The sequence below is a fragment of the Canis lupus genome, chromosome 26, assembly GCF_011100685.1.
Source record: "Canis lupus familiaris isolate Mischka breed German Shepherd chromosome 26, alternate assembly UU_Cfam_GSD_1.0, whole genome shotgun sequence".
Classification (NCBI taxonomy): Eukaryota; Metazoa; Chordata; class Mammalia; order Carnivora; family Canidae; genus Canis; species Canis lupus.
The window spans coordinates 22,716,946-22,732,550 of record NC_049247.1 but is presented as its reverse complement, the minus strand read 5'-3'; the positions used below and the strand labels follow the sequence as shown (position 1 = coordinate 22,732,550).

Sequence of the window (15,605 nt, the reverse complement as noted above, 5' to 3'; positions counted from 1 at the left end):
AACACAAATCAAAACCACAATGAGATGCGACTTCATGTCCACTAGGATGTGATAAGACAGATAAAAAGAAGTGTTGCCTAGGATGTGGAAAAATCAGAACTCTGTATACTGCTGGGGAGAAGGTGAAACAGGAAAGCAGCTTTTGAAACAGGCCGGCAGTTCCTCAAATGATTACACACAGAGCTACCATCTGACCCTACAATTTCCCTCCTAGCTATATCCCCACAAGAAATGAAAACATAGGTCCACACAAAAACTTGCACATGAGTGTTCATAGTCGCATTATTTATAAGAGCTTAAAAGCAGAAATAACCCAAATATCCATCAATAGATGAATGGGTAAACAAAATGTGGTCCACCCATATGATGCAATATTATTATTTGGTCACAAAAAAAGGAACAGAGTACTGATGCGTGCTATGGCATGGAGGAACCTTGAACGCATTATGCTGAGTAAGAAAAATCAGTCATAAAAGTCCACATCTTCTATCACTCTGTTCATAGGAAAGTCCAGAATAGGGAAAACCACAGAGATGGGAAATAAATTAGCGGCTTCTTATGGCTGAAGGGTAAGAGAATGGGAGAACAAGAAGGCAGAAGCAAAAAGGTACAGGATTTCTTTCAGAGATGCTTGAAATGTTCTCATATGGATTATGGTGATGGTGTACAACTGTGCGAATATGATGAAAACCACTGAAATCTACACTTTCCACAGGTGAACTGCATAGTATATGAATTCTATTTCAATGAAGCTGTTATTAAAGAGCTATGCAAATAAAGAACAAGTCAAAAAGGAAAAAAAAAAAGGTAGGTCAAGACCCTAATTACACTGGTGGCATGGGGTGATGAGAACACAGCCCCGAGGTTCAGTTTCCTAATCCATAAAACAGGGGTGGCGCCTACAGCATCTGAGCAAGATGGAATAAGCCAATACATTTAATAAATTAGGATTCCAAGGTTGAGGGGTAAATTAGGGCATATTGCCCAAGAGGAGAGAGCCCTAGCCAGAAGCCCAATGCCACCAAGAACAGAATGAAAACAGGAGGATCCCTGAAGGGCAGTGGGTGGAACCAGAACTACCTCCATTCAACATCCCCAAGGCCATGTCATCAAGCAAGAAACCCATCAAAGGAATGCATGAAAGCAAGACACCAGTGACAAATCCAAAGAGGGCAAGCACCCCCAGAGATGGGAAGGGTGCCTTGAGTTCCCTGAAGAGTCACTAGCAAAACCCATAGGCTACAGATTCATCCCACTCCATCCCTGCTGCTCTCTAATTGTCCTGGCGATTTTCCAACCCAGGAAGGGCCACTTGATGAAAATCACCTGATTAAAATATTCCTGTGTAGTCTGTTAATAGCAGGGGAAGTGGGGATAGGGAACGGAGAAAAACCACAGGCTCATGAGTTAAAAGCAATAAATTATATGCTGGGCTTTGCCACCCTGTATGACCTTGGGCAAGTCGCATAAGAGCCCCATTCTCTCTGATCCTGAGAGCAAGAGGAATGCCTGCCACTTGCCTACCCCATGGGGGTTTGGGGAGGATTAATGAGCTAATGTCTGAGCTGTACTTCAGGCTCCTTGGAGACAGCCGCTATAGATCAGGCATTATTAGCACAAGCTAGGACAGTTTCTTGCCCATTCCTCACCTCATTAAGCCACCTATGCTTTATTACGTCTGCTATAAAAGTTCTTGCTCAAGGAAGAGTGGACTCAGGAGGTCATAACCCAGGCTGGGTCTGCCCTTAGCCAATCTTGTTAAAGCCACTCCCTAAACCCACACACAGGGCACGCTGACAGTCTAGCACAGTGTCCGGCATTTGATACCAGAGATGGATGATTACAACAGCCCTCTGGACTTTTTGGTTTTGATCGAAATCCTTTGCTTTGTGTTGCTACCTCCCAAGCCATGACGTTCTAGGACACTAGGGGATGACCACCAGGTTAGGGAGGGGGACAGTGTAGACAGACTCCTGGAATCTTCCACTACTCAGTTCTTAGGTAGACTGATGGACAGGTTTTCACAGTGTCCAATTTCAAGGCTATCAACTAAAGAAATCATGTGGCTCTTCATTCACAATAAAGAAACCTATATTTATGGTATTTCTAAGTGAGGGCAAGGCTATGTTGCATGAGTGCCTATAATAGATACAAAAAACTATACTTCGTGTGGATCTCCATCTTCAGGGGTCTTTATCCAGTTAGGTGAATTTGACATTTATTCCTAGAAAGCTCACTAGTCTTGGTATGCACCAGGAGAGAGAGGAGTCAGAGCAGGGGACCCACGCGCTTCAGGTCATAGGAGGAGAAGCTATAGGCCTGTGGGTCAGATGGCAGAGGGGAATAGCTTGGCTAGGCCTTTCCTGCAGGTAGCCCCTTGCATACCACAGGTAAGGGCCTGAACGCTTGTTATTCTTGATAAACAAGAGAGAATATGGGGAGTAGGGGGATGTGAGGTGCACCTCAAGGCCATCTTCTGTCTCCCCTAGGGGGCTGTCATGGGATAGCTGCTCATTACCTCCTGAGGTCCAATGGGGATGAGATTCCTGCCCTGACAACCCCCCACCCCCACCCCAGAAGTGAAATGCTCGGCTCCTGTTTCACTGTAGCACTTTTTCAGTGTGGGACAAGACCACAGGGAACTGGCCATTTTGGCTACTTCCCTTTTTCTGTCTATGTGAATAATAAATTCTCTGAAACTACAAGTGGCTCATCGTAACTTTACTGGATGAATGAGGCAGGCCTTGGCCTTATCTTGTGTGCTTGACAAGAGCGTGCACCTGACTCTCACTTTGATTGCACCAAAGCTTTAGGTCAAGAGGACAGGGCTGCTTCCAGGGCCTTTCAAAAGGGAAGCAGGATCCAGGGCAATAAAGCAAATGCTGAGCCCCACGCAGACCAAGGCCTCCTGAGCAAGCTTCCCAGCACAGATGAAATTCTTCCCACCTCCATTTGTCATCTACACATTAAGGATACCAATACTGACACTATAAGGTTGCTGGGAAAAGTACAGATAACATACATTAAACTTCCAGGGCAGTGCCTAACACCAAAACATCAGCAGTCATAATAATGGCCACTAACACTGGTTGTAGGCTCGCCATGTTCTGGTTTAGGCACTGTTATACCAGTTACATGGGTGTGAACTCATTTGATCCTAACAACCTTTGAGGCAGTATTCTTTTTTTTTTTTTTTTTTTTTTTTTTTAAGATTTATTTATTTGAGAGAGAGAGAAAGAGGGAACACACACACGCAGAGGGAGAGGGAGAAGGAGACTTCCTGTTGAGCAGGGAGCCCAATGCATGGTTCAATCCCAGGACCCTGGGATCCTAATCTGAGCCAAAGACAGACACTTAACTGACTGAACCACCCAGGCACCCCAAGGCAAGTATTTTTAGTATTCTTGTTTTATAGATGAGGAACCCAAGTTGGAGAAACTTAACAATCTTGTGCAAGGTCACACACAAGTAAGTGGCAGAGCTGAGATCTAAACCCAGGCAGACTACGAGCCTGGGCGCTCCACTGCCCTACCACAGTCGACAGCAAATATATCCCCATCACTTCCTTGCTGCTGAAAAGAAAGGAACATGTTTTATCTAATCCAAATGCTAAGAACGGTTCCTATCCTGATAGCTTCTTAGTTATTAGCCTGAGCTTGAATAAAAAAACTTAAAAAACAAAAATAAAACTGAGACAAAGAGAAGGGGCTGGCAGCTATCTAAAGAACAAGGTGCTACAGAAGTGATGGGGGACCCAGCCTTCAGAGTACAGACATGCCAGGTTCATAGTTAAGGACAAGGACAAACTGAGCTTCAGGATGCCCTGGCCTTCACACATGGCAGAGGCCCAAATTTAGGAATATTGGAGCATCAAGAACACATTCAGCCAAAAGCTGGACCAATTGAGACAGATGTGGCAATGGAGATGAAACAAAAATAACAAATTCTGGGGCACCTGGCTGGCTTAGTCGGTTGAGTGTCTGACTCTTGGCTTCAGCTCAAGTCAGGATCTCAGGGTCATAAGATTGAGCCCAGGGTCAGGCTCCATATTCAGGAGGCAGTCTGCTTGGGATTCTCCCCCTCTGCCCTTCCCCCTACTCACTCATGTGCTATCTCTCTCAGAAATAAATAAGTCTTAAAAAAAAAAAAAGAAAAGAAAAGAAAAGAAAGAAAATGCCAAATTCAGGGTTGTGGTCACATTTTGCAAGAAAGGAAAACAGGTATTTCTTAGGTGAGTTTGAAAATGCCCGAGTACCAGATATATTATTGTTCTACATCCCAATCCTTTGATTTCTTAAGGAAGCATAATGATTTTATTGCATAATCAATCCATCCACAGCACCCCCATCTTGAGCACTGGTTACCGACCCATTAAGTCAGTGATCCTTCTAACATGTCTCTTCTCTACTTTCAGATATTTCTCCAAAAATCCTGACTAGCAAAAGTGTGGTTCCTATCTCTGCGGAGCTCTCAGGTCCTTATCTAACTGGAGGGAAAAAATATAAAAAAGTAAATGCTTAAAATTCAACAGGGTTCTAAAAGGTATCCTGGCAGGAAGAAAACTACCAATCTCTATGGATTTTCCTAACCTGAAGAAAAAAGGAATACGTAATAGCAAATTATAAGTGCACTAACTTGATCTAGCAACATGTTAATAGCAAAGAAATAGGTTAAAAAAATAACCCCAAGGGATGCCTGGTTGGCCCAATGGTTGAGCATTTGCCTCTGGCTCAGGGTGTGATCCCAGGGTCCTCACAGAGAGCTTGCTTCTCCCTCTGACTGTGTCTCTCTCATGAATAAATAAAATCTTTAAAAAAAACAAAACAAAACAAAAAAAAACCTAGAAGGTGGCCAAAGAGTTAGGGAATATACCAGGTACTTAGTCTATTTGTCGGTAGAGGAGAACAACCATACAATCTCTCCATCTCCATCAGGATGCAGTTGACCCACAGCAAGAAGCTTAGGGGACCACTCACAGCCCTGGCAAAAAAGATCATCCACCACAACAGAAGTCCCAACAAGAGACCCTTATACCTTAGCTTAGAGAACTACCTCTGGATGCCTCGGAATCAGCGTAGCTTAGTGTCACAGCCTGACCTGGGTCTCTTACAGCCATGGCCTTGAGCATGTCATTTAGCTCCTCTGAACCTCAAGGTTCTTCATCTGTAAAACAGGGGAAGAAATACCCCAAACTGTAAACTTCCAATACTGTGTTTTAAAGAGGATGGCCACTAGGGACACCTGGGTGGCTCAGCGATTGAGCATCTGCCTTTGGCTCAGAGCGTGATCCTGGAGTCCCAGGATTGAGGCCCACATCGGGCTTCCTGCATGGAGCCTGCTTTCCCAGCCTGCCTATGTCTCTGCCTCTGTGTATTTGTCTTTCATAAATAAATAAAATCTTAAAAAAAAAAAAAAAAAAGAGGATGGCCACTCAAACTCGGGTCCCTTTACCACTCAAGGAGACTAAATTTGGGATGTCTAAGAGCAAACCTTTTAATTATTTATTTTCAAGATTTTATTTATTTGAGAAAGAGAGAGAGCGCCTGAGCAAGACACAGGGAGAAAGAGAAGTAGACTACCTGTTGAGCAGACAGCCCAACATGGGGCTCGATCCCAGGATCTCGGGATCATGACCTGAGCCTAAGGCAGACGTTTAACCAACTGAACCACCCAGGCGCCCCAAGAGCAAACCTTTTAATTGGGGCATATGCAATAACCTGCTACCTCACTATTTAGAATTAGGGCTTGCAATGAAATAAAAAAGAGCATTAGACAAAAAAAGACTACCTTAAAGTTGTTATTCTTTCACAGGTTATCTGTTTCTCTCTTTGGCTTGTTTTGGAGATTTTTGCTTTATCCCTATGTTTGGCTCTTTTGCAACATGTCTAGGGGTGGATTTGTGGATTTATTTTAACTCATCTTGTTAAGCAAAGTACTTTCTGTGTGTTTTCAATCTGAAAACTTATTATTATTTTGCTCCTCGAAAGTTCTCAGACTGCATCTCTGAGTAGTTCTTGTCTGCCACTGGCCCTACTCTCTTCCTCTAGGTCACCCAACTACTCTGTCAAAATATTTTTTAAAAATTTTTTTCATCCTTTTCTACTGCATTCTGGGTAAAATTCTCGGCATGTCTTCCAATTCATTAATCCTATCTGCATCTTAGTGCAGTGTGGAGTTTCATTTATTAAAATTTACATTGCAATGCCTATTTTTTATTTCCAGTATTTGCATATTATTCTTGTTCATATCCACCTATTAATATTTCCTTTCTGCCAGTTGGGTTGCATATTTTCTTATAGCTGGAATTCCTTCTTTCATCTCTGATAATTCAAATCATGCATTTTAAGGTCGTTGTCAGACTGCTCTATTCTCATTTAATCCTGAACAAATTAATCTCTCACTGTTGATTTTGTTGGCTATCTTTAGCAAAATTGGTTTTCCTTAGATGTCTTGGAATTTGGGTTTGCAACCCATACAATAGCCCATTGGGCGGGGTGGGATGGGGTGGGGTATGGTGTGAGTGAGAGGGTCTTCTCTGTACCACCTCTCCCAACATTTTGTGGTTAGGGGGACGTTAGGAATTTCCCAGGATCCTGAAGCCTGGAACAGGTCTTGTATTGACAGACCAGGACTCCCAGGATATAATGACACTAGTAAGCTTCAGTCATCATGCCTCCAGGTGACCTTGGCCCATGATTAGGCTCAAGGTTGTATCTGTTTCTTCCCATTGCCCTAGGCTTCATCCTGAGCAGTAATTGTCTTGGATATTTTGAGCCACCTTTCAAGCTGGAGCAGCCCGGCCCAGACTTTGGTTTTAAGCAGTGAGTCTGGCTCCAGTCCCCTCCCCACATGGGCTACTTTTAGTTCCCACTGCCCCACCAGAGTGGAGCTCCTCGTTGTCACCGCCTACTATCAGACTCACAGTGCAGCAGGACTGAGGCTTCGGCATCAATCTTTGCTTTGTATTTCTGTTCTATTTTCTTCATAGATATGTTTATCTTGTTTCTGAGCATAATTACATCTTTAATTTTCTTTTTATATTTAGTGTTTGGAGCTGGGGGGGGCGCATAAAAGGAAGGGATCCAAAACTAAATTTATACACTGAGCAAAAGGTGATATTTAAACAAAGGCTGAAAGAGGTAAAGGAGAGAGTCATGCCCGGGGGCAGGAAATTATCCCCAACAGAGGGAACAACAGCAAGTGCAAAAAACCAAAGGCCGGCCTGATATGTCTGAAGAATAACAAGGAGCCTAGTGTGGCTGGAACAGAGTGAGCAAAGGTAGATGGAAAGAGGTGGGAGAAGAGGGCAGAGGCTGCAGCAGGCCAAACCACAAAGAACTCCAGAAGCCTTCGTAAGTCAGTGGTAAATTCTGAACAGAGTAGCAACATGGTCTAACTTATGCTTTAACAGAACTGTTTTACCTGCTACATTTGGGAAAAGATAGGAGGACAGTGGCAGGAAGTGGAAAAGTGGCTGAAAAGAGCCAGCTTAGGAGGCTCTCACAATGATTGGGAGGATAAATGATGGGACTGAAACAAGGTAGAAGTACAGAGAATAGAAAGTGGTTGAATTATATATATAATTATATATAATATATATCAGAAGGCAGAGCCAGTAGAATTGGTGAATTGGAGGCAGGTGGGAGAGAAAGCAAGGCGTCAAGGGTGACTCCAAGGAACAGAACTGCCATTACCTGAGATGAAGAAGAATGACAGAATAGGGTGTTTTAGGGGGAGTTCAGTTTTATGCACTAGTATGAAGATTAAGTCCTAAAAAAAAACAAACAAACAAAAAAAAACACTAAGCCCTCTTACCTGACTACAAAGATATAGAAATTACTATATGGCTCAAAAAAGACTAAGGACTAGTATCCAAAATATATAAAGAACTATTAAAGCTTAACAATAGGAACACAATTAAAAATGGGTAGGAGATTTGAAGAGACTTCACAAAGAAGAAAGAAGAATGGCAAGTAAGTCCATGAAAAGATGTTCAACACCGCCAGTCATCAGATAAATGCAAAATAAAACCACAAAAAGGTACTGCTACACACGCTACACACTAGAATGGCTAAAATTGCAACACTAATAATACAATGTTGGTGACAATCTCAAGCAATGGGAACCCTCATACACTGCTTTTGGGAATGCAAAGTGGCACAGTTACTCTGGAAAACAGCTTGACGGTTTCTCATACAGTAAAACACAGACTTAGCAGCTTACCCAGCCATTCTACTCCCAGATATTTATACACAAGAAAAACAGCTTGACAGTTTCTCATATAGTAAAACACAGACTTAGCAGCTGACCCAGCCATTCTACTTCTAGATATTTATACACAAGAGAAATGAAAACATTTGCCTATACATCTCTTGTACTCAAAGAGTCACAGCAACTTTATTTGTAAAAGCCAAAAAAAAAAAGGCAAACAACCTGATGTCCATCAACAAGTATGAATAAATAACATGTGGCACATCCACAGAATGCATTGCTACTCAGCAATAAAAAGCAATAAAAATACTGATACATGCTACAACATGGAGGAACCTCCAAATCATCAAGCTGAATAAAATAACCTAGAACTCCTCCCCTTCCCCCAGAAAATGGTACATAGTACATGCTTCCATTCATATGGAATTCCAGAAAATATAAACCTATTTACACTGACAGAAAACAGATCAGTGACTACCTGGGGGTAAAGTGGAAGAAGGGATGGAATGCAGGGATGAGATACTTTCAGACATCATGAAAGTGCTGTTATCTTTAAATGGTTAGTATTGTATGTAAATACAAAACAACAGCCTCAGTTAGGAAGACCAGCTTTTAATTCACAAATACATGATGACCTAGTGGAGAAAAAAGGGACCCTTCTTTTTCTGATTCAAGTCTAGCTCAGAACTGGGCCACAGAAAACCCAGTAAGAGACCATGCCTTTTCTTGACAGCTAGTATGAAAGTGGTTCTTTTCCATGCTTTGTAAAGCCTAATCTTGGTAGAATAAATACTAAAATCTAGAACAGAGCCCTTGGAATGTCTTGCCATCCAGTGAGAGGCAGTGTACACACTCACATACACAAGAACCCTCCTCTTTGTCTCATCCCTCCAAAAGGATACTCATAGCATAAAATACTGCACATAAAACAACTTACCTCAATACATCTCAACTAAGAGCAGTACCTTACATTCAAATTTTTATTCTTACAAACTCACAGAACGCAGACACTAAATTCTAGTCAGATACCAGTAGCCGCAACAGAGAACATTCTTAAGGGTAGAGGCATCAACATAGCAGCTCCTTCCCTATACAGGATCCACACATAACTGTGTAAATATGCACCACTAATGGCACATATAGCACACCACACGCAAATACAGAACAAAGGATAATACACTCATTCTAGATTGTAGAATGCTGCCCAAACATAGTAGCATCTCTATAAAGAGTCAGGATAACAGCTAAAGTCAGAGATTTTCCCTCTCTGTGAAAAACAACAGACTGCTCATTTCTTTTAGGGAGATGAACCAGAGAATGTTAGAACATGGCCTGAGATATGTGTCATTTCCACAACTACATCACACCTCTCTGTACTCAGGTCAGAGGTTATGGAGAAGTCAGGGTAAAGAAGTCAGAGGTTTGGAGAATTAGGTTTGGAGAATTAGAATTAACCTGAACACAGGTTACGGAGAAATCACTCAGTTGAGACTGCCACTTGCACTCAACATTGACCAAAAGAACCTTCTACAGTGATGGCGATGTTCTATTTCTGCATTGATAATGTAGGAGCCACAAGCTACATGTGACTACTGAGCAGCTAAAATGTGTCTAGTGCAAATGGGGAACTGAATTTTAAGTTTTATTTAATTTTAGTTAATTTAATTTTTTAAAGATTTATTTATTTGAGAGAGAAAGAGAGCAAGCATGAGCTGGGGGAGGAGCAGAAGGAGAAGCAGACTCCCTGCTGAGCAGGGAGCCTGGACAGACAACTGGGCCTCTACTGGACCTCCCAGGACCCTGAGGTCATGACCTGAGCCAAAGGCCGATGCTTAACTGACTGAGCAACCTAGGTGCTCTAATTTTAGTTAATTTTAATTTAATTTGGCTAGTGACTACTCTGTTAACTTTAGACTCTGAAATCTAATACTTCCCTACAATCTCAAGAAAGAAAAAGAAAAGTTCAAACATAATCTCACCCTGTCCTCAAGTTATCTTAAAAGTACCAAATTAAAGTTAGGACCAGCTTGAATCTAGAAGATAAATATGTCTGATGCTACTAGTTACAGGGAAAATGTTGTTTTAAAAAGATTTTGTTTATGTAGAACCATGCAGTGCAGAACAAAACAAAACACAGCAGGGAACCAGCAATGAAGGTGTTCTAGGGTCAGAGACCAGTGGGTGGTCAGGTGACACTGGGAATTTGAGATAGCATGGGTCAGAAACTCAGGCTGCCACTAATCTTGCTGTGTACTCTTGAGCAAATCATTTTTTCTCTCTGGACCTCAATTCTTTAACAATAAACTAGACTGAACCACACAGTTTTTAGAAAGGAAAAGAAAAGGTAAAGAAATTCCTAAGAGTACCAAATGCTATTTAAAATAAAAGCAAGATGTCATCATAAATTCACCTAAGTCCTCTGGAGTCTTTATGTCCCTTTCCTGTCCCTGCCCATTCTTCATGGTCCAGCTCTAGCCCCACTGCCTCCGTATGTTCTTTCCAGAACCCCTCAGCTCACTAGCACCATCCCCACCTCTGAACACCTACCCGTGAATGCCTACTCCACTCAGACTTTTTTTTTTTTTTTAAGATTTATTTATTTATTCATGATAAACATAGAGAGAGAGAGAGAGAGGCAGAGACACAGGAGGAAGGAGAAGCAGGCTCCATGCCGGGAGCCCGATGCAGGACTCGATCCTGGGACTCCAGGATCGCGCTCTGGGCCAAAGGCAGGCGCTAAACTGCTGAGCCACCCAGGGATCCTCAACTCAGACTCTTCTAAGCTGAACTGTTGCATGTGCATTCTCTCCCCAGTGGAGGCAGAGGTGTCAACCACTGACTCTGGATCAAATGAGTTAATGCGTGTCAAAAGACAGGCCTTTACGTTACAAAAAATAAATGGCAAGAGCATAAAGGGAGACAATATGCTCATGTGAGTCACCAGGCAGAAGCCAAGGTTGGAGCAGTCATTCACACTTGGGATGACTGGAACAGCCACAGAAGAATGGTCAGTTGGGAAACCCTAGCGATGGAACTGAAGGGAAGCTCTCCAAGAGAAGGCCAAAGCAAGCAAGAGCCTGACAATGGGCTCTGCTATGGTCTGAATGTTTACGTCTCTCCAGAATTCTTATGTTGTATTCCTAATCCCTAAAGATGATAGTATTAGTAGGTAGGGCTTTTGGGGGGTGCTTAGGTCATGAGAGTGACACCCTCATGAACAAGATCAAGGATTTATGAAAGAGGCGCCACAGAGCTTCCGAGCCTCTTCTGTCATGTGAGGACACAATCAGAAGTCTGTGACCCTGAAGAAGACCCTCACCAAACGATGGTGGCACCCAAATCTTAGATCTCTGGCCTTCAGAGCTATAAGAAATTAATTTCTGTTGTTTATAAGCTAGCCAATCTGTGGTATTTTGTTAAAGTAGCCTGAATAAGCTGAAACTCTAAATAACAATGCAGCCCCTCCATACCCAGAACTGAAAACACCCCAATTTCAGAAGGCAGCAGCAAGGCAGGCCCAAAGGTGAATGCACTGCAGTTTCCTTTTAACCAAGTCACCAGTGTCTCTTAAAAATCTAGTCTCTGTAGGGTGCCCGGGTGGTTCAGTAAGTGTTCAAATCCTGATCTCAGGTCTTGATCTCAGGGTTGTGAGTTCAAGTTCCATGTCAGGCTCCAGGCTGGGCATGGAGTCTACTTTAAAAATAAATTAAAAATTAAAATATAGTCCTCATCAGTATGATCCAAAAGCTACAGAATTCAGTAACTTGAATTCAAGATAGCAACCCAATCCCCAACCCTTTCTGCTAAGATCAAACTTCTAAGCTGTGCCATTGTTCATTGATTAATAGTGGCTCCTGGTTTCAGCTTATTAGAAGCCCTGGAGCACTGTTAAAAATGCACAGTCTAGTGGAGATTGATTTTGAAGGGGCACAATGGAACTTTCTGGGGTGATGGTCATGTTGTTTTTCATTTTCACAAAAGAAGATAAGGTTGGATTACACAAGGGGATGCATTATCAAGACCCATCAGATAATATACTTAAGATTGGTACATTTCACTCCATGTAAATTTTGCCTCAAAGAGAAAATGCATAGTCCAGCCACACACACACACACACACACACACACACACACACACAACTCCAATCAGAAACTCTGGGACTAGGACACAGACTTCGAATTTTTAACATGTTTTCCAGGTGATTCTGATGAACACTATGAAGATTACTTACCTAGACCAAAAATAAAAACAGGTATAGACAAGGAATATGCTCAAATGAGGACTCCCGTTTTCTATCTGAAATTGACTATATGACAGAAATCATAACTCTGAAGAAATTCTCAGAGGAATGATACGAAATGGCCACTATTTACCTATTTTTATTTACAAAAATGGCATTTGCGTATGGTTCTAATATTACTATGGTAATCAGGATGCCATTACTCCTAGCTGTAAGCATGTCCCTTAATGAATGGGGTAACATCTTAGCCGTAGAAGAGCATAATCCTATTTGAAAGAGGTCTATGCAGGCTAGAGATTTATTGCCATCCTGAACTGTGGCAATCAGGGAGCAAAGAGTTCATTCACCTGTCTGGTTCCACTGCTAGGGGCTCACTCCCGATGTGGGGAGCCACGGAGCTGCTGGACCAGAGGCTCATGTAAACTGAACTTCCTTCTCCGAAAATACCAGCCTGGATTCTAGTTTCTGAGCTCCAGCTTTTTTCAACCAGACCAGAACTCTCATCTCAGTGGTTACAAGAGAAATTTGAGAAGCAACTCAATCTTCCCTTGGGAAGGATGGCAGAGTGAGTACCAGAAGGTAATTTTCACAAGCACTTGTGACCAGTGCGTTACTATGGACCAGAATGCGGCACCCTCCCCCAGGGCTTCGCCTTCCCACGCGCCTACGTTCTTCTCTGGTGATGAAGCTGGTACTCATTTTGCCAAGCTCCCAGAGTACCATTTAGTCCTTGCTATAAGATCCAAGGACAGAATGTACCAGATACAATCCATTCAGTTTTGAACACAGTAACTTGTTTACCTTGAAATAAGAGAGAAGCCAAACTGGGAAATATGCCAAACAAAGGAAACTGGGTGAATCAATACCCAAGGAGGCTAGAAGAAGCAAATGCAGCCAGTCACAAGCCTAAGGCTCCTCGTGTCCTTGCACTCCACAGTGGGCCACTCTCACATCCTCTGCCCAGTCAGTGGAGACCACTTCAGGGTGTATAGTCTTACAACTCGTAACACAGTCTCATCTGCTTCCCCGCTGTGAAATGGGCAGGACAGAGATTACTTGCCCCCATGCAGTGAGGAGGAGCCTGGGCCCAGGAGGGAACATACCCAAAGAAACACAGGGTCAGCTGGATCCACGCTCAAACAAGCCACTCTGATTCCCATCCTCCCCTATGCCCCCAACTTGTCAGTCTTAACCACTGTATCATATACCTTTCCCAAGAGGAAGAATAAATGACTTTTTCCTCTTCCCTGGATTTCAAGGAGACACCAACTGTTTGATCCATCTCCAAATGTATCAATCACTGATGTACTGCCTGCCTAGTAGGCACTCGAACAGTTGCTGATAGGTCAACTGGTTACTACATTTCATCCATGACAAAATTCACTGCAATGAATTGTAAACTCAGCTCTAATTAACAAGTGGAAAGAAGAGCCATTTGCTTTTCAAGGCATCCTTCTTGACCACCCCTCTTGCCACCAAAGTTCTCCAGACTCCTAAACTGAGTACAAAAAACACTGGTTTCCCACCCCTAAACATGACACAGTCTCAGGGGATACGGTGTATAATCTCACCAGATGCAGTATAATGGAAGGGTCTCAGAAAGAGTGAGCATTATTATCAGAAAGCCATTTGTAAGTTTACAACCTTGTTTAATAAATTTACTGAGCACCCTGAGTGACATGCACTGTGACCAGGGCTGTGAGTGACACAGTGAAGAATCAGACCAAGGATCCCTGTGGAATGACTCCATATGATAATCCTCAGCTTGGAATTTTCTGTGAGTCTTGTAACCAGTGCTATCAAAGCACAATCTCAAAACTGCAAAGCCCCTCAACAAAGACAGAATTTGGAAAGCATTGTTCTGGTCCAAAACATAAAGCCTAGGATTGTAATAAACCCAAAGATGCTCCATATTAATCTACACTGCCCTAAAATTCTACTTCAAAATGCAAACAGCTTTAAACAAAAAGCCCCGTGTTCTGCACAATATGCACATTCCCTCCTTGAGACCTAATTTAAATCTACCTTCTCAACAAATCAAGATGTGCTAGGAGGGGGGAAGTCACCAGTCAAGGCTTCTGGTGCCCTAGAAGCCCATTTGGCTGCCAAAATCCCTATGGCTAAGACATTAGGGGGTGGAAAAAGGACATGGCAGTTAGACTCTATTTTTCCTCCAGAACTGACCTCTTGTGATTCCCACATTCCCTAAGATTGCTTATACACCAGGCCTGAAGCAACGGAGCCCCTACAGGATGTCATGCAATGCCCAAAGAGTTTCAAGAAGCAGGAAGGTCTCACTTAGTTCCCAGCTGTCTTGTAGACAAAGTTTAAGCAGGAATACATGAAGTCCTCCACACTAACCTTACATACTGCTTTGGGGAATTAAGTAATTTTTTGCTTGGCTCAAAGTTCAAGAAGCTGCCAGGGAAACTGTCTCTGTCAGACCAGGTGACTTTAAAGGAGTGAGAGAGGGGTGCCTGGGTGCCTCAGTTGGTTAAGCGGTGTCTCAGGTCATGGTCCCAAGGATGGAGCCCCTATTCAGCAGAGAGCCTGCTTCTTCCTCTCTGCCCTTCCCTCCCCACTCATACTCTTTCTCTCTTTCTCTCAAATAAATAAATAACATCTTTTTAAAATTTTTTGTTAAATAAAGGACTGAGAGACAAGCTTTGTAGACAAGCCTCTCTTTCTATGGGAGAAAAGGCACAAACTTCCCCAAATCCTCCATTCTGCACTCCTGCTTACATAGAAAACTCCAACCCTGCAAAAGGGGAAAGAAGAGTCAGGAGATCGCTTTTTGTTTCTAGGGAGTTCTGGTTTCATCCCATCCAAGAAGGTGCTGCTTAAAAAAGAAAGAAAGAAAGAAAAGAAGAAAAGAAAAGAAAAAAAAGAAATAAAAGGCTGCTCAGAAAACCTAAAAAGTGCCATAAGACACTTCTATGTAACAGGATGATCTATGATCTATAGGTATTAGCAAAAACTATCTATCACTCCTCCCCTTCTCTGCAGTACCTTCCAGTCCCATCTCTCTATGCCAGGGCAGGCCTCATATCAGTTTGCCAGCTCACTTCCATCCCAGAAAGCAGACTGCAAAAACACACTTCCTCCTTGAAGGCAACGTTTGGTGGCTGGATATCCCTGTCTCTAGCCATCTTTA

General features: G+C 42.8%; 1 protein-coding gene across 2 annotated transcripts in view; it reads right to left on the bottom strand.

Moving 5' to 3' along the window:
- ZNRF3 (zinc and ring finger 3) overlaps nucleotides 1-15,605 on the bottom strand; it is a 158,124-nt gene that overhangs the window by 76,330 nt on the left and 66,189 nt on the right. Inside the window, exon 1 of one of the 2 annotated variants that reach the window (XM_038575544.1) lies at nucleotides 5,053-5,149. The exons of the other annotated variant lie outside the window; for it this stretch is intronic. The gene's annotated coding sequence lies outside the window, so the exon portion shown is untranslated. Of the gene's footprint in view, nucleotides 1-5,052; nucleotides 5,150-15,605 lie in introns of those variants that run through there. 2 annotated transcript variants of the gene reach the window in all.